The following is a 19967-nucleotide window of genomic DNA, read 5'->3' as shown; positions in this document are numbered from 1 at the left end:
TTTACTCACTCTGATACGGTGTGTGAGTGTGGGATTTACTCACTCTCTGATACAGTGTGTGAGTGTGGGATTTACTCACTCTCTGATACTGGTGAGAGTGTGGGATTTACTCACTCTTTGATACAGTGTGTGAGTGTGGGATTTACTCACTCTCTGATACAGTGTGTGAGTGTGGGATTTACTCACTCTCTGATACAGTGTGTGAGTATGGGATTTACTCACTCTCTGATACAGTGTGAGAGTGTGGGATTTACTCACTCTCTGATACGGTGTGTGAGTGTGGGATTTACTCACTCTCTGATACAGTGTGTGAGTGTGGGATTTACTCACTCTCTGATACAGCGTGTGAGTGTGGGATTTACTCACTCTCTGATACAGCGTGTGAGTGTGGGATTTACTCACTCTCTGATACAGTGTGTGAGTGGGGATTTACTCACGCTCTGATACAGTGTGTGAGTGTGGGATTTACTCACTCTCTAATACTGTGTGTGTGTGTGGAATTTACTCACTCTCTGATACAGTGTGAGTGTGGGATTTACTCACACTCTGATAGTGTGTGGGGGATTTACTCACTCTCTGATACAGTGTGTGAGTGTGGGATTTACTCTCTCTGATACAGTGTGTGAGTGTGGGATTTACTCACTCTCTGATACAGTGTGTGAGTATGGGATTTACTCACTCTCTGTTACAGTGTGAGAGTGTGGGATTTACTCACTCTCTGATACGGTGTGTGAGTGTGGGATTTACTCACTCTCTGATACAGTGTGTGAGTGTGGGATTTACTCACTCTGATACAGTGTGTGAGTGTGGGATTTACTCACTCTCTGATACGGTGTGTGAGTGTGGGATTTACTCACTCTCTGATACAGTGTGTGTGTGTGGGATTTACTCACTCTCTGATACGGTGTGTAAGTGTGGGATTTACTCACTCTCTGATACAGTGTGTGAGTATGGGATTTACTCACTCTCTGATACAGTGTGAGAGTGTGGGATTTACTCACTCTCTGATACAGTGTGTGAGTGTGGGATTTACTCACTCTGATACGGTGTGTGAGTGTGTGATTTACGCACTCTGATACAGTGTGTGAGTGTGGGATTTACTCACTCTCTGATACTGGTGAGAGTGTGGGATTTACTCACTCTTTGATACAGTGTGTGAGTGTGGGATTTACTCACTCTCTGATACAGTGTGTGAGTGTGGGATTTACTCACTCTCTGATACAGTGTGTGAGTATGGGATTTACTCACTCTCTGATACAGTGTGAGAGTGTGGGATTTACTCACTCAGTGATACAGTGTGAGTGTGCGTATTACTCAGCTGAGGCCTAACCAATGTTTTATACAGTTCCATCATATCCTGCCTTTTCTTAAACTCTGTGCCTCAGCTAATAGAGACAAGGATAGCATAGGCCCGGGTTTTCAAGCTCAGAGTCGTGACCTGTGGGTGGATCTCGGGCAGGCTTCAGGAGGGTGCTGGTGATGCAGATCGCGGGAGGAATGGCCAATGGTCACGTCTAGTGTTTACAAATGCCGACCGTGATGGCCGTTTGAGATTGTCGGCCATTCCGCGCATGCCTGCCTTGTCAAGTAGTGCGCAGGTCCGGAGCTCAGCAAGGGGGACTGGCTGCTCCTGACGTCAGCGCGCTGTCCCAGGCCAGTTTTTACCAGCAAATTCTGGAGTCCTCCCACCGGAAGCAGCGGCAGAGAGCAGGTCACACGCCCCGTACGCTGACATCATGTTCTGGGCGCGAGTGAGATTCCTCCATTTTGCAGCTGCCAGCAGTGCTGGTGTGAACTCCAGGGCCTCTGGTGAACAACCCATGAAGAAGCTGAAAACAGGAACAAAGCAGCACAATGATGAGTATTTGAGGGGTGGGTTTATAAATTGTGCCACTGTAATCAGGATTCAAATTTCATGGGTGTTACATGCAGGGAATTACTGGCAAATGAATGTTTAAAACCTCAAAATGTCAAAGACGTTTGAAGACTAAGCAGGGCGAGTTCGAGGACAAACCTCTGTAATTTTCGTCAACGGACGAAGTGAATCTTAAATCACCAGCTGAAGTCATTATCAGAAATGTAACAGTGAATAACAAAGCAAGTGAGATCGTGGGGACCAAGCAGGCCCACCTGTCACATTAAAGTCAAGTGAAAATGGTGGGCCGTGAAGATGAGCTGGCGATGGTCGCAAAGGCCGCCCAGCGAGGGTCCTGAAGGATCCAGGTTGGTAAAAATGGGACCCTGGCAAATAAGTTTGATCCACACTGCCATAGGCTTCCTTACCCATTGTATCCAGCTGCTCTGCTACCTTAAGGTACTGGTGTACATGCACACCAAGATCCCTCCGGTCCTTCGTGCCTCCCAGCGTCCTGCCATTTATCATGTATTCTCTTGTCTTGTTTGTCCTGCCCAAGTGCATCTCTTCCAGATTGAATTCCATTTGCCACTGATCAGTCCATCTGTGTCCTCCTGTATTCGAAGGCTATGCTCAACATTTACCACCCCACCAAATTTAATATTAGCAGCAAACTTACTGATCAACCCTCCTATATTCATATCTAAAGCATTTGTATCAACCACAAACAGCCAGGACCTCAACACTGATCCCTGTGGGAACCCACTGGACACAGTCTTCCAGTCAGAAAAACACTCCTCCACCAACTGCCTCTGCTTCCTACCACTCAGCCAATTTTGGATCCAATTTGCCAAATTTCCTTATGTCCCATAGAAAGTGACCTTCGCTATCAGTCTCCCATGTGGGACCTGATGAAAAGCCTTGCTGAAGTCCAAGTAGACTACGTCAAAATGCATTTCGCTCATCTACACACCTGTTCACCTCTTTAAAAAAAATTCAATCAAGTTGGTCAGACATGTCCTCCCCTGAACAAAACCATGCTGACTGTTCCTGATTAATCCCTGCCACTACAAATGCAGATTAATTCTGTGTCTCAGAATTGCTTCCAATAGTTTCCCCACCACTCAGGTTAGACTGACTGGTCTATAGTTTCCTGGTTTATCCTTTCCTCCCTTCTTCAATAATGGTACCACATTGGCGATCCTCCAGTCCGCCAGCGCCTCTCCTGTGGCCAGCGAGGAATTGAAAATTATTGCCAGTGCCCCTGCTATGTCCTCGCTTGCCTCACTCAGCAGCCTGGGATACATTTCATCTGGCCCTGGAGCTTTGTCTACTTTGAAGCCTCCCACTCAGAACCTCCTCTCTGTCTATATTAATCTCTTTAGCTTTATGACAGTCCTTCTCCCTGATTTCTATACCCACACTGTCCTTCTCACGGGTGAACACTGACACAAAATACTCATTTTAAACCCTACCTACATCCTCCGGTTCCACACATAAGTTACAACTGTGCTCTGTCATGGGCCCTACTCTGTACCGAATTATCATTTTACCCTTAATGTACTTGTAAAACAACTTCATTTTACCTGCAAGTATCCTTTCACGTCTCCTTTTTCCTCTCCTAATTTCCGTTTTAAGTTCCCTCTTGCACATTCTGTACACCTCTCACGCTTCTGCTGTTTTGAGCCCTCGATATCTCCCACAGGCCCCCCCCCCCCCCGCTTTTCTACTTATCCAACGCTGTATATCCCTCAATATACATGGTTGACTGGATTTGTTGGTCCCACCCTTTTCTTGATTGGAACATGTTGGCCGTGTACTCTCCCTATTTCCTCGTTGAATGTGTCCCATTGTTCTTTCACAGATTTACCGAAAGGTGTCTGCTCCCGATCCACTCTGGCCAAATCATATCTGATCTTATTAAAATCAGCTTTCCTCCAGTTGAGAACTTTGATCTGAGGTCCATCCATGTCCTTTTCCAGAACTATCTTGTACTTAATGAATTATGATCACTGTCTGCAAAATGCTCCCCCAACGATACTTCAACCACTTGTCCAGCTTCGTTACTGAAAATGAAGTCCAAGACCGCCCCTCTCTTGTCTGTCCCTCTACGTACTGGCTTAAAAAGTTCTCATGGATGCATTTTAAGAATTCCGCTCCCTCTAAACTTTCACACTATGACTACACCAGTTCATATTGGGGAAGTTGGAATCCCCCACTGATCCCACTATCACACTCCTATTACTTTGCCACTTCTCTGAAATTTGCCTACATATTTGCTCTTCTATATCTTTCGGATGGTTAGGGGATGGTATAGAACACTCCAGTAATGTGATTGCTCCTTTTTGGTTTTTAAGATATACCCATTTGGCTTCAGTTGAAGAGCCTTCTTAGATGCCATCTCTCCTTACTGATGTCATTCATTCCCTGATCAAAATTGTGACACCTACGCCCCTTTTAACTCCTGCCCGATCTCTCCGGGAGATCCTATATGCCGGAATATTGAGCTCCCAATCCTTCCCCTCTCCCAACCGTGATTCAGTGACAGCAAATACATCAAACCCCAGATTCTCACTTCATCTGCCTTGTTCATCAGACTCCCAATCTCGCTGTGATATATAATGCATACTTACAGTTTAGTGCTCAGTTAGCGGTTTGTGTGTGTGTAAGTTTTATCCTCAATGTCCCTGTGATATATAATGCATATTTTACTGCTTCCTGCTCAGTTACTGGTGTGTCAGAGTGAGAGAATGTGAGTATGTGTGCGTGTGTTTTATTTTCAATGTCACTCTATGATATATAACACATATTCTACTGCTTACTGATCAGATATTGATGAGTAAGTGTGTGTTCGTGTGTGCGAGAGAGTCGGCATGAATGTGTGCGAAAGTGTGTATTACCCTCACTGTCTCTCATTGATACATAACACATATTTTACTGCTTACTTTCAGTGTGTGTGTGAGAGAGTGAGTGTGAGAGAGTGTGAGTGTGAGAGCGAACGTGTGTGTGTGTGGGTGTCAGTTTTCCCCTCATTGTCTCAGTGATATATAATGCATATATTAGTGTCTGCTGCTCATTACTGGTATGTGAGAGCATGTGTGTGAGAGAGAGAGAGGCAGCGCATGTGTGTGAGAGAGCATATGTTTGAGAGTAAGCGTGCATGTGTGTGTGAAAGTGTGTATGTGTGAGAATGCATGTGCGAGCATGTATGTGTGTTTGTGAGAGAGTGCACTTATGTGTATTTTATCCTCATTGTCTCTCTTTGATATATGATGCATATTTTACTACTTATTACTAGATATTGTTGTGTCAGAGAGTTTGTGAGTATCAGAAAGTGTGTGAATATGAAAGAGTGTGAGAGTGTGTGAGGGACTGTGTGCAAGAGAGTGTGTCAGTCCGTGTGACAGAGTGTGTGAGTGTGAGAAATAGTCTTCAGGAGTGTGAGGGGAGAGAGTATGTGTGTGCTTTACCTTCATTGTCTCTCTGTGATATATAACATATTTTACGGCTTACTGCTCAGTTACTGAAGTGTGAGAGTGGCGAGTGTGTGTTTTACCTTCAGTGTCCCTCTGCAATATATAACGCAAATATAACTGCTTACTGCTCAGTGACTTGTGTGTGTGAGAGAGAGAGCCTGAGTGTGCGTGAGAGAGCCTGAGTGTGTGAGAGAGCCTGAGTGTGTGTGAGAGAGCCTGAGTGTGCGTGAGAGAGCCTGAGTGTGCGTGAGAGAGCCTGAGTGTGCGTGAGAGAGCCTGAGTGTGCGTGAGAGAGCCTGGGTGTGCGTGAGAGAGCCTGGGTGTGCGTGAGAGAGCCTGGGTGTGCGTGAGAGAGCCTGGGTGTGCGTGAGAGAGCCTGGGTGTGCGTGAGAGAGCCTGGGTGTGCGTGAGAGAGCCTGGGTGTGCGTGAGAGAGCCTGGGTGTGCGTGAGAGAGCCTGGGTGTGCGTGAGAGAGCCTGGGTGTGCGTGAGAGAGCCTGGGTGTGCGTGAGAGAGCCTGGGTGTGCGTGAGAGAGCCTGGGTGTGCGTGAGAGAGCCTGGGTGTGCGTGAGAGAGCCTGGGTGTGCGTGAGAGAGCCTGGGTGTGCGTGAGAGAGCCTGGGTGTGCGTGAGAGAGCCTGGGTGTGCGTGAGAGAGCCTGGGTATGCGTGAGAGAGCCTGAGTGTGCGAGAGAGAGCCTGAGTGTGCGTCAGAGAGCCTGGGTGTGCGTCAGAGAGCCTGAGTGTGCGTCAGAGAGCCTGGGTGTGCGTGAGAGAGCCTGGGTGTGCGTGAGAGAGCCTGGGCGTGCGTGAGAGAGCCTGAGCGTGCGTGAGAGAGCCTGAGCGTGCGTGAGAGAGCCTGAGCGTGCGTGAGAGAGCTTGAGTGTGAGTGAGAGATAGTGTTTGTATGATAGAGTGTGAGGGTGAGTTTTGCGTCATTGTTTCGCGGTGAGATACAACAAATATTTTACAGCTTACTGCTTAGTTAATGGTGTGTAAGTGTGTGTGAGTGAGAGAGTGTGTGAGATCTCTCAGTGAAGTAGAACACATATTTTACAGCATACTGTTCAGTTCCTGGAGTGCGTGTGTGTGAGTGAGTGTGTGATAGAGAGTGTGAGCAGAAGTGTGTGCACGTGGGTGTCAGTTTTCTCCTCACTGCCTCTGTGATATATAATGCATATATTAGTGTCTGCCGTTCAGTTACAGGTATGTTTGAGAGGGTGTGAGAGAGAGGGAGTGGGTGTGTGAGAGAGGGAGTGGGAGTGTGAGAGAGGGAGTGGGAGTGTGAGAGAGGGAGTGGGAGTGTGAGAGAGGGAGTGGGTGTGTGAGAGAGGGAGTGGGTGTGTGAGAGAGGGAGTGGGTGTGTGTGAGAGAGGGAGTGGGTGTGTGTGAGAGAGGGAGTGGGTGTGTGTGAGAGAGGGAGTGGGTGTGTGTGAGAGAGGGAGTGGGTGTGTGTGAGAGAGGGAGTGGGTGTGTGTGAGAGAGGGAGTGGGTGTGTGTGAGAGAGGGAGTGGGTGTGTGTGAGAGAGGGAGTGGGTGTGTGTGAGAGAGGGAGTGGGTGTGTGTGAGAGAGGGAGTGGGTGTGTGTGAGAGAGGGAGTGGGTGTGTGTGAGAGAGGGAGTGGGTGTGTGTGAGAGAGGGAGTGGGTGTGTGTGAGAGAGGGAGTGGGTGTGTGTGAGAGAGGGAGTGGGTGTGTGAGAGAGGGAGTGGGTGTGTGAGAGAGGGAGTGGGAGTGTGAGAGAGGGAGTGGGAGTGTGAGAGAGGGAGTGGGTGTGTGAGAGAGGGAGTGGGTGTGTGTGAGAGAGGGAGTGGGTGTGTGTGAGAGAGGGAGTGGGTGTGTGTGAGAGAGGGAGTGGGTGTGTGTGAGAGAGGGAGTGGGTGTGTGTGAGAGAGGGAGTGGGTGTGTGTGAGAGAGGGAGTGGGTGTGTGTGAGAGAGGGAGTGGGTGTGTGTGAGAGAGGGAGTGGGTGTGTGTGAGAGAGGGAGTGGGTGTGTGTGAGAGAGGGAGTGGGTGTGTGTGAGAGAGGGAGTGGGTGTGTGTGAGAGAGGGAGTGGGTGTGTGTGAGAGAGGGAGTGGGTGTGTGTGAGAGAGGGAGTGGGTGTGTGTGAGAGAGGGAGTGGGTGTGTGTGAGAGAGGGAGTGGGTGTGTGTGAGAGAGGGAGTGGGTGTGTGTGAGAGAGGGAGTGGGTGTGTGTGAGAGAGGGAGTGGGTGTGTGTGAGAGAGGGAGTGGGTGTGTGTGAGAGAGGGAGTGGGTGTGTGTGAGAGAGGGAGTGGGTGTGTGTGAGAGAGGGAGTGGGTGTGTGTGAGAGAGGGAGTGGGTGTGTGTGAGAGAGGGAGTGGGTGTGTGTGAGAGAGGGAGTGGGTGTGTGTGAGAGAGGGAGTGGGTGTGTGTGAGAGAGGGAGTGGGTGTGTGTGAGAGAGGGAGTGGGTGTGTGTGAGAGAGGGAGTGGGTGTGTGTGAGAGAGGGAGTGGGTGTGTGTGAGAGAGGGAGTGGGTGTGTGTGAGAGAGGGAGTGGGTGTGTGTGAGAGAGGGAGTGGGTGTGTGTGAGAGGGGGAGTGGGTGTGTGTGAGAGGGGGAGTGGGTGTGTGTGAGAGGGGGAGTGGGTGTGTGTGAGAGGGGGAGTGGGTGTGTGTGAGAGGGGGAGTGGGTGTGTGTGAGAGGGGGAGTGGGTGTGTGTGAGAGGGGGAGTGGGTGTGTGTGAGAGGGGGAGTGGGTGTGTGTGAGAGGGGGAGTGGGTGTGTGTGAGAGAGGGAGTGGGTGCGTGAGAGAGGGAGTGGGTGCGTGAGAGAGGGAGTGGGTGCGTGAGAGAGGGAGTGGGTGCGTGAGAGAGGGAGTGGGTGCGTGAGAGAGGGAGTGGGTGCGTGAGAGGGAGTGGGTGCGTGAGAGAGGGAGTGGGTGCGTGAGAGAGGGAGTGGGTGCGTGAGAGAGGGAGTGGGGGCGCGTGAGCGAGTCCGCGCGTGAGCGAGTCCGCGCGTGTGCGAGTGCGCGCGTGTGAGGGAGTGCGTGTGAGGGAGTGCGTGTGAGGGAGTGCGTGTGTGAGCGAGTGAGCCTATGTGTATTTGACATTGTCACTATTTGATATATATATAACATATTTTGCTGTTGCTGCTCAGTTACCGGTTTGAGTGTGTGTGTGTGTGCGAGAGAGAGAGTGTGTTTTACCATCACGGTCTCTGTGATATATGATGCATATTTTACTGCTTACTGCTCAGTTACTCTTGTGTCAAAGTGTGTGTGAATATCAGAGTATGTGTGAGTGTGTGCGAGAGAATGTGTCACTGTGTGTGTGAGTGTATGAGTGTGAGAAATAGTCTGCGTGCGTGTGTGTGTGTTTTGCCTTCATTGTCTCTGTGATATTTCACACATATTTTGCTGCTCAGTTACTGGTGTGTGCGTGTGTTTATCCTCACTATCTGGCTATCATATATAATATATTTTACTGCTAACTGCTCAGTTACTTAAGTGTGAGAGTGGCGAGAGTGTGTTTTACCCTCACTGTCCCTCTGCGATATATAACACATATTTAACTGCTTACTGCTCAGTGACTGGTGTGTCCATGTGTGGGGCAGTCTGAGAGAGAGGGACTAGGAGTGTGAGAGAGTGAGTGTGTGTGAGAGTTAGTGTTTGCCAGAGAAATAGAGTGTGAGTGTGTGTTTTACCCTCACTGTCTGAATGTGTCACTGTGTGTGTGTGTGAGTGTGTGAGAGAGAGAGTCTGTGAGAGAGGGAGCGAGAGTGTGAGAGAGAGAGCGTGAGTGTGTGTGAGAGTTAGTGTTTGCCAGAGAAATAGAGTGAGAATGTGTGTTTTACCCTCACTGTCTCTCTGCGATATATAATTCATATTTTACCGCTCAGTTACTGGTGTGTGTGAATGAGATAGTGTATGAGTGTGTGAGAGAGAGAATGTGAGAGAGAGTGAAATATACGAGTTATAAAGCAGAGAGAGACAGTGAGGGTAAACACTCACTCACACACTCTCTCACACACACACACACACTCCCTCACACACACACACACTCACTCACTCTCACACACACACTCACACACACACACACACCCTCCCTCACACACACTCACTCTCTCTCACACACACACACACACTCTCACACACTCTCTCACACACACACACACACACACACACACATGCACACACACACACACTCACTCACTCTCACACACACACTCACACACACACACACACCCTCCCTCACACACACTCACTCTCTCTCACACACACACACACACACTCTCACACACACTCTCACACACTCTCTCACACACACTCTCACACACTCTCTCACACACACACACACACACACACACATGCACACACACACTCCCTCACACCAGTAACTGAGCAATAAGCAGTGGAATATTCATTATATATCACAGAGAGACAGTGAGGTTATGTCCCGAAAGACGAGCTGCTAGGTAATTTGGACATTCTGAATTCTCCCTCCGTGTACCCAAACAGGCGCCAGAATGTGGCGACTAGGGGATTTTCACAGGTACTTCATTGCAGTGTTAATGTAAGCCTACTTGTGACAAGAAAGATTATTATAAGATTGATTCATAGAGGTACTGGTGTGTGAGAGTGTGTGTTTGACCCTCCATATCTCTCTGTGATATAGGACACATATTTTACTGCTTACTGTTCATTTACTGGTGAGTGAGAGTGGGTAAGTGAGAGAGTGTGAGTATTATCCTCATTGTTTCTATGATATATAACATTTTACTGCTTACTGCTCAGTTATTGTTGTGTGTGTGTGTGTGTGAGTGTGTGTGTGAGTGAGTTTGGCTGTCAGTTTTACCCTCACTGTCTTTGATATATAACACATATATTAGTGATTGCTGCTCTGTTACTGGGGTGTGAGTTTGTATGAGATTGTGTGTGTGTGAGTTTGTGTCTGTCAGTGAGCCTGTGTGTATTTTCCCTCAGTCTCTCTGTGATATATAACACATTATTTACTCTTACAGGTGTGTGTGAGATTTACCCTCACTATGTATCTGTGATATATAACACATATTTTACTCTTACAGGTGTGTGTGTGTTTTACCCTCACTATGTATCTGTGATATATAACACATATTTTACTCTTACAGGTGTGTGTTAGTTTTACCCTCACTATGTATCTGTGATATATAACACATATTTTACTCTTACAGGTGTGTGTGTGTGTTTTACCCTCACTATGTATCTGTAACATATAACACGTATTTTACTCTTACAGGTGTGTGTGTGTTTTACCCTCACTCTGTACTGCGATATATAACACATAATTTACTCTTACAGGTGTGTGTGTGTGTTTTACCCTCACTATGTATCTGTGATATATAACACATATTTTACTCTTACAGGTGTGTGTGTGAGTTTTACCCTCACTATGTATTTGCGATATATAACACATATTTTACTCTTACAGGTGTGTGTGTGTTTTACCCTCACTATGTGTCTGTGATATATAACATATATTTTACTCTTACAGGTGTGTGTGAGTTTTACCCTCACTATGTATCTGTGATATATAACACATATTCAACTGCTTACTGCTCAGTGACTGGTATGTGTGTGAGTGAGAGTGACTGAGTGTGTGTGAGAGAGAGAGTGTGTGCGAGAGAGGGAGCCTCTTTGTGTGAGAGAGAACGTAAGTGTGTGTGACAGTTGTGTGTGTGTTTTGCCCTCTTTGTTTCTCTGTGATACATAACAAATATTATACAGCTTATTGCTCAGTAAATAGTGTGTGTGTGCGTGAGATAGTGTGTGTGAGAGGGAGTGTGTGTGTGTGAGAGGGAGTGTGTGAGAGGGAGTGTGTGAGAGGGAGTGTGTGAGAGGGAGTGTGTGAGAGGGAGTGTGTGAGAGGGAGTGTGTGAGAGGGAGTGTGTGAGAGGGAGTGTGTGAGAGGGAGTGTGTGAGAGGGAGTGTGTGAGAGGGAGTGTGTGAGAGGGAGTGTGTGAGAGGGAGTGTGTGAGAGGGAGTGTGTGAGAGGGAGTGTGTGAGAGGGAGTGTGTGAGAGGGAGTGTGTGAGAGGGAGTGTGTGAGAGGGAGTGTGTGAGAGGGAGTGTGTGAGAGGGAGTGTGTGAGAGGGAGTGTGTGAGAGGGAGTGTGTGAGTGAGATGGTGTGTGTGTGAGTGAGAGAGTGTGTGTGAGAGGGAGTGAGTGTGTGTGAGAGGGAGTGAGTGTGTGAGAGAGGGAGTGAGTGTGTGAGAGAGGGAGTGAGTGTGTGTGAGAGGGAGTGAGTATGTGTGAGTGAGATAGTGTGCAAGAGAGAGAGTGTGTGTGAGAGGGACTGAGTGAGATAGTGAGTGTCAGTCCGAGTGTGTGTGAGGGAGTGAGTGTGAGTGAGAGTGTGTGAGTGAGTGTGAGTGAGAGTGTGAGAGTCTGTGTGAGGGAGAGTCTGTATATGTGCGGGATAGTGAGTGTTTGTGTATGTGCGTGAGAGAGCAACAGGGTGAAAAGTGGATGTGCTGCTGATGGGCAGCAGGGTGGCACAGTGGTTAGCACTGCTGCCTGACAGCGTCAGAGACCTGGGTTTGATTCCGACTTCGGGCGACTGTGTGGAGTTTGTACATTCTTCCGTGTCTGTTTGGGTTTCCTCCGGTTTCCTCCCACAGTCCAAAGATATGCAGGTTATGGGGTTTGGATATGCTAAACTGTCCTTCGGTGGGGTTACAAGGAGAGGGTGGGAGATTGGTCTTAGCGTGGCGTGCTCATTCAGAGGGTCAATGCAGACCCGATGGGTTGAATGGTCTCCTTCTGCACTGTAGGGTTTCTATGAGAGAGAGAGTGTTTGTGAGTGTGTGTGACTGTGTCTGAGTGTGCAAGAGACAGAGTGTGTGTGTGTGTGTTACCCTCACTGTTTCTCTCTGATATGTAACAAATATTTTACTGCTCAGTAAGCAGTAAAATGTGAGACAGTGTGTGAGAGACAGCGTGAGCGTGTGATTTACCCTCACCGTCTCTCTATGGTGTATAACACATATTGTACAGGTTACTGCTCAGTTACTGCTGTGTGACTGTCTGAGTGAGCGCGTGTGAGTGAGAGAGTGAATGCATATTTTACCCTCACTGTATCGCTGTGGTATATATCGCATACTTTATTGCTTACTGCTCAGTGACTGGTGTGTTGGAGAGAGAGTGTGTATGTGAGAGAGAGTGTGAGTGCATGTTTTACCCTCACTGTATCTCTGTGATATATGTCACATATTTAATTGCTTACTGCTCAGTGACTGGTGTGTGAGAGAGAGAGAGAGAGAGGGGGAGTGAGTGCGTGTGTATTAACCTCACTGTCTCTCTGTGATATATAATTAATATTTTATTGATTATTACTATGTTCTGGATTTGTGAGTGTCTGTGGGAGAGACAGTGCATGGGTGTGTGTGTGAGAGAGAGAGTGTATGAGAGAAAGAGTGTGAGTGAGTGTGTATAAACCTCACTGTTACTCTGTGCTCGAAATAACATATTTTACTGCTTAATGCTCAGTGATTGGTGTGTGTGTGTTTCACCCTCAGACTCTGCGATATATAATGCTTATGTAGTGCTTACTGCTAAGTTACTTGTGAGTGAACATGTGCATAAGAAAATATGAGTGCGTGTTTTACCCTCACTGTCTCTCTGTGATAGATAATGCATATTTTACTGCTTACTGTGAGAGAATGTGTGAGTGTGTTTTACCCTCACTGTCTGTGTATGATCTATGGCATATTTTACTGCTTTCTGCTCAGTTGTTGGTGTCTGAATGTGTGTGAGTGTGTGTCTTTTCCACTGTAGCTGTCTGTCTCTGTTATGGGTCATGTGTTAGCGAAAAATCAATTTGATTCTATAACTCTCTGCCTCTGTTCTGTGTGCTTGCATTTGTAGCTGTCTATCTCTGTTATAGGATTCTGGGTTTAATCTCTATCTGTCCACGTCTCTGATGTGCGTGATTTTATTGTGTTTTCTGTTCTTGTCAATATCTGTTCTGTGAGTTAATGGTGAACTTTTGGTTCAATATTGATCTTCCATTATTACTTTTAGTGATAATATTGATATAACAAATGATCTGTATCCACGTCTCATGAAAATGACACTGTTCCGTTATATCGGAGATCGTTCGAGATAAACCAGGGACTGGTTTAGCACAGTGGGCTAAACAACTGGCTTTTAATGCATAAGAAGGCCAGCAGCGCGGGTTCAATCCTGTAACTGCCACCCCGAACAGGTGCCGGAATGTGGCGACTAGGGGCTTTTCACAGTAACTTCATTGAAGCTTACTTGTGACAAGAAGCGATTATTATTATGTATTTTGCACTAATAAAGGTGCAAAAAAAGTGCAAATGGATTACATCCACATTGATTGCTGAATCTATACCTAATTAATACTATACTGATTACTTTACAGATGAAAAGCTGTTATCACAAGTTGATCCAACGTTCCATGATATGGAGGGAGGACGAATTGTGGAAAATTATCCCACCTGCCCTCTCGTGTATCACTGTTGGATTGGACATGTTTATCTGGGACTTGAGGTCAATGTGAGTCTGACTGCTTCTTTTCTCTGTGACGGTGGAGTTGATGTTGTGTCTGTGTCTCTGCAATGTTGGATTAATATTGTACTTACTGTCAGTTAGAAGGAGACGGCGACACATACATTTTGCTGAGGAATCATCATCTTGTTCTTGGAACTCATCTCTTCATCTGTTGAACTAGGGGAAGAAAGCATATCTCTTGTAAATCAGGGTCAGATGAGGCCAATGATAGATCAATCTATTCTTTCAACTGATAATCACAGAATTTATAGTGCAAAAGGAGGCCATTCGGTCCATCGAGCCCATCTTTGTAAAGAGCGTTCCACGCCTCCACCCTTACCCAGTAACCCCACCTAACCATGTGAAATGAAATGAAAATCGCTTATTGTCACAAGTCGGCTTCAAATGAAGTTACTGTGAAAAGCCCCTAGTCGCCACATTCCAGCGCCTGTTCGGGGAGGCTGGTACGGGAAATGAACCGTGCTGCTGGCCTGCCTTGGTCTGCTTTAAAAGACAGCGATTTAGCCCAGTGTGCTAAACCAGCCCATGTGCGCTGTTGGACAGTGTTGGACACTAAGTGCAATTTATCATGGCCATTCCACCTAACCCGCACATCTGACTGTGGGAGGAAACTGGAGCACCCGGAGGAAACCCACGCAGATACGGGGAGAACGTGCAGACTCCGCACAGACAGTGACCAAGCCGGGATTCGAACCTGAGACCCTAGAGCTGTGAAGCAACCGTGCTAACCCCGATGCCACCGTGCTGCCCCCAATCAGTAAAAGAAAGAAAATACTCTCCAAATCCTAACCCAGAATCAGACAATAAGCCAGGCCCAGAAAGAACTCTCCCTCCACGCCCCCCACTCACTCCAAGTCCCGGAACAAGATCGTGTTCCGCTGCGCCTCTTGCAAACAGCCCCCGATTCTCCCTGAACTCCCCCGAGTCAGTAATGATCTCTGAGCCTCTTTGCTCACACTCCCAGATGGAGGTGCTGCTGCAATGAGAACGCTGTTTCCTCGCTGACCTGGGCCCTGACATTGGCATTTCCCTCAGTTTCAACAAAGCGATTCCACTCACTGACCAAATGGAGAGTGCGTGGGGGAGGGGCTGCGCATGCGCTCCCAATCTCAGAATGACGACAAGCAGGGGCGGGGTTACACCGGGCATGCGCACATCCCCGCCGCAATTCAGCATTGAGAATCAAGGGGAACATTCCCCATTTCATAGTCATCACATGTGGAGCAAAACCTCCTGTAGAGCCCGTGTTGGGGGGACTGTGTGTGTGGCTGCAAGTGGCCCTGCGCCCTCGGCTCAACCAATCACCTTTGTAGCTGTGTGTTTGTCCCAATGAGAGATTCAATTTGCAGTCATTGCCTGCAGCTTGTTTGTTATTACACTGTCACTCAGCCCCTCAAACTCACACTTTCTGCAAACTACCATTCCACTGATCCACAGAATTACTACAGTGTGAAGGAGGCAATTCGGCCCATCGAGTCTGCAGCGACCCTCTGAAAGAGCGCCCCAACTCCGCCCACTCGCCGCCTTATCCCCATAAACCCGTAACCCCACTGAACCGACACACCCCTGGACACAGCGGGAATTCAGCATTGCCGACCCACATAACCTGCACATCTATGGCCTGTGGGAGCAAATCGGAGCACCCGGAGGGAACCGACCCACACACACGGGGAGAACATGCAAACGCCATACAGGCAGTCACCCAATGCTAGAATTGAACCCAGGTCCCTGGCACAGTGAGGCAGCAGTGCGAACCACTGTTCCACCTCTGGGTTCACTCACTCCCCTGATTCACTCGCTCTCCCGGTTCACTCGCTCCCCCGGTTCACTCGCTCCCCCGGTTCACTCAACCCACTGGTTCACTCAACCCACTGGTTCACTCACTCTCCTGGTTCACTCACTCCCCTGGTTCACTCACTCCCCCGGTTCACTCACACCCCCGGTTCACTCACTCCCCCGGTTCACTCATTCCCCCGGTTCACTCGCTCCCCCGGTTCACTCGCTCCCCCGGTTCACTCAACCCACTGGTTCACTCACTCTCCTGGTTCACTCACTCCCCTGGTTCACTCACTCCCCTGGTTCACTCATTCCCCCGGTTCACTCACTCCCCCAGTTCACTCACTCCCCCGGTTCACTCACTCCCCCGGTTCACTCACTCCCCCGGTTCACTCACTCCCCCGGTTCACTCACTCCCCCGGTTCACTCACTCCCCCGGTTCACTCACTCCCCCGGTTCACTCACTCCCCCGGTTCACTCACTCCCCCGGTTCACTCACTCCCCCGGTTCACTCACTCCCCCGGTTCACTCACTCCCCCGGTTCACTCACTCTCCCGGTTCACTCACTCTCCTGGTTTACTCGCTCCCCTGGTTCACTTGCTCTCCTGGTTCACTCAACCCCCTGGTTCACTCACTCTCCTGGTTCACTCACTCCCCTGGTTCACTCACTCTCCTGGTTCACTCACTCTCCTGGTTCACTCACTCTCCTGGTTCACTCACTCTCCTGGTTCACTCACTCTCCTGTTTCACTCAACCCCCTGGCTCACTCACTCTCCTGGCTCACTCACTCTCCTGGTTCACTCACTCTCCTGGTTCACTCACTCTCCTGGTTCACTCACTCCCCTGGTTCACTCACTCCTCTGGTTTACTCACTCTCCTGGTTTACTCTCTATCCAAATGGACGTATTAGTGAGAGGCAGCATGGTTTTGTGAAGGGGAGTTCATGTCTCACTAACTTGATAGAGTTTTCCGAAGAGGTCACAAAGATGATTGATGCAGGTAGAGCAGTGGATGTTGTCTATAATGACTTCAGTAAGGCCTTGTCAAAGGTCCCTCATGGTATACTGGTACAAAAGGTGAAGTCACATGGTATCAGGGGTGAGCTGGCAAAGTGGATACAGAACAGGCTAGGTCATAATGGCAGACAGTAGAAATGGAAGGATGCTTTTCTAATTGGAGGGCTGGGACTAGTGGTGTTCCGCAGGGATCAGTGCTGGGACCTTTGCTGTTCGTAGTATATATAAATGATTGGGAGGAAAATGTAACTGGTCTGATTAGTAAGTTTGCAGATGACACAAAGGTTGGTGGAATTGCGGTAGTGATGAGGACTGTCAGAGGATAAATCAGGGTTTAGATTGTTTGGAGACTTAGGTGGAGAGATGACAGATGGAGTTTAATCCGGACAATTGTGAGATAATGCATTTTGGAAGGTCTAACGCAGGTAGGGAACAGACATTGAATATTAGAACTCTCAAGAGTATTGAAAGTCAGAGAGATCTAGGTGTACAGGTCCACAGGTCACTGAAAGATCAGCCATGATCTCATTGAATGGTGGAGCAGGCTCGAGGGGCCAGATGGCCTACTCCTGCTCCTAGTTCTTATGTTCTTATGAAAGGGGCAACACAGGTGGAGAAGGTAGTTAAGAAGGCACACGGCATGCTTGCCTTCATTGGCCGGGGCATTGTGAATAAGAATTGGCAAGTCATGTTGCAGCTGTACATAACCTTATTTAGCCACACTTGGAGTATAGTGTTCAATTCTGGTCGCCACACTACTAGAAAGATGTGGAGGCTTTAGAGAGAGTGCAGAAGAGATTAACCAGGATGTTGCCTGGTATGGAGGGCATTAGCTATGAGGAGCGGTTCAATAAACTTGGTTAGTTCTCACGGGAACGGCGGAGGTTGAGGGGCGACCTGACAGAGATAGACAAAATTATGAGGGGCACAGACAGAGTGGATAGTCAGAGGCTTTTCCCCAGGGTAGAGGAGTCAATTACTAGGGGGCATAGGTTTAAGGTGCGAGGGGCAAAGTTTAGAGTAGATGTACGAGGCAAGTCTTTTTTACACAGAGGGTAGTGGGTGCCTGGAACGAGCTGCCAGAGGAAGTGGTGGAAGCAGGGACGATAGTGACATTTAAGGGCCATCTTGACAAATACATGAATAGGATGGGAATAGAGGGATACGGACCCAGGAAGTGTAGAAGGTTGTAGTTTAGTCGGGCAGCATGGTCGGCACAGGCTTGGAGGGGCGAAGGGCCTGTTCCTGTGCTGTACTTTTTTTTGTTCACCTTTAGATTTACACACTTCTCTGGTATTACAATTCCCATGATTCACACAATCATCTGGTGAATACACTCCCTGCTTTATACATTCCCCTGTTGTACACACTACCCTGGTTTACACACACTCTGGTTTACACACCTTTTATTGTGCACATTCTCATGATTTTACACACTCTCCTGGTTTACACTCACTAATTTTAAACACTCTCCTGGATGGAAAATTCCCTGGTTGTGAACAATCCTCTGATTACCAGGTGCTCTGATTGTGGAAGTGCCTCCCCTCCACACAGAAAGTCCAGCTCTATGAGTTCATCCTTATCCTTGTTTCTATGTCACTCTCTATTTTTCTCTGTCTCTGTCTCAAATTTTCAATATTTCATCAGGAGTGTTATGGACACAGTGATAACACGTGTAACACTGGCCCTCACTGTGAACACTGGACACTGAGGTAACACGTGTAACACTGGCCCTCACTGTGAACACTGGATACAGTGATGACACGTGTAACACTGGCCTTCACTGTGCACACTGGACACAATGACAACACGTGTAACACTGGCCCTCACTGTGAACACTGCTGTCATTTTGTGGGTGAGACGGTCACTGTCCCTCCTCCACACAGAAAGTCCGGCTCTGCGAGTCCATCTCTATTACTTGAATTTGCTACTGGGATCAGAATGGTCAGAATCTGTGTGTCACTGTGAAAAGCTCCACTCTCAGAGGGGTGGGATTATTCTTTAACTGGGTGTCCCTGTTTGTTGAGTTTGGGGTTCAGTGTTACCGGGCAGTGCAGGAGGATCACATCAAGCAGGAAAATCTCCACTGATAGAGAGGAGATCAATTGTATTTTCACCTTCAAGGAAGGTGGGTCATCAATGAATTTAGTTTTTAAAATATGACTGACTGCTGCCGGGTATTTAGGTAAACAGAAAACTCAGAGAGTTGAACAGTAATTAAGACACGGATTGGGAACAAGTGTTGAGAAGAGGGAGAATTCTGCCCTGGAAATGTCATTTCCAGACCTTGTGTGTGGATGTGAATATTGTGGAAGAGAGAGTGTGTGAAAGGGGCGGGCCAAACAGGAGAAACCAACTGTGTTTGTGTGTCCGCTCTGACCAGGAGATCTCCCAACCCCTCTGGGACTGAATGGAAATATTTTTCATTCCAACAATCCCCCTGTTCCCCTCCTACTTTTCCAAGTTGGATTTCAGGGCAGTTTCGATGCTGCTTTCCAGATTTCTGTGGAAAGGTTGGGAAAATGAGAGCGATCGGGTGAGAGAGCGCGAACAGTGCATCAGTAAAACGGGGTTAAATGCAAAATGGAGCCTTCAAATCGCGTGAAACCTTTTCTACAGCAAACATGAGAGTGTGAGAGACAGGAAGGAATTATCCTGGGACACTGTGGAGCTGGAATTTGAGTGGAATTGGAGAGTTTGGGACGAGAGAAAAACACAGAGAGGCAGCAGCAGCCTGGAGCTGAGAGCAGGTTGTCTCCGCCCCGTCCGCTCGCTGCCTTTAAGTTGCTCAGTGCCGCCACCAGAGGCTTCATTTCTCACCCACATTGACGGAGAGATTTTGTGCAGAGTCTCGGACATGAGCGACAGTGCAGCCGCCGAAACGGCTCCTCCAGCCGCCACCCCAGTCAAGGCTGTCAAGAAGCAGAAGGCGGTTCCCCGGAAGAAACAAGAAGGTCCCGGGCTGGGCGAGCTGATCCTCCAGATTGTGGCGGAAAGCGGCGATCGCAAGGGGATTTCCTTACAGGCCATAAAGAAGGCGCTGCGGAGCAAAGGGGTCGATGTGGATAAACGGGGGGCCCAGATCAAGCAAAGTGTCAGGAGGAGTGTGGACAACGGCAGCTTGGCTCAGGTCAAGGGCACGGGCGCCTCCGGCTCCTTCAAGATCGTTAAGAAGACAACCGGGGGGCAAGTGAGAAAGACCGGAGCAGGCGAGAAACCTTCAGTGAAGAAACCAGCAGCCAAGAAATCTTCCAAAAAAACAGCAGCCAAGAAATCTCCCAAGAAACCAGCAGCCAAGAAATCTCCCAAGAAACCAGCAG

At 48.5% G+C, this 19967-nt stretch overlaps 1 protein-coding gene across 1 annotated transcript in view; it reads right to left on the bottom strand.

The window, feature by feature from the left end:
• The window catches only part of LOC140400075 (histone H2B-like), a 264362-nt gene that overhangs the window by 15818 nt on the left and 228577 nt on the right, over positions 1 to 19967 (bottom strand). The window contains exons 2-3 of the mRNA XM_072489554.1: positions 13927 to 14011; positions 1666 to 1829 (exon numbers count right to left, since the gene is read on the bottom strand). The gene's annotated coding sequence lies outside the window, so the exon portion shown is untranslated. The remainder of the gene's footprint in view (positions 1 to 1665; positions 1830 to 13926; positions 14012 to 19967) is intronic.

This window comes from Scyliorhinus torazame, chromosome 24 (assembly GCF_047496885.1).
Source record: "Scyliorhinus torazame isolate Kashiwa2021f chromosome 24, sScyTor2.1, whole genome shotgun sequence".
Taxonomy (NCBI): domain Eukaryota; kingdom Metazoa; phylum Chordata; class Chondrichthyes; order Carcharhiniformes; family Scyliorhinidae; genus Scyliorhinus; species Scyliorhinus torazame.
The sequence above is the reverse complement of the archived record's forward strand: the minus strand, read 5'-3'. Positions and strand labels throughout refer to the sequence as shown.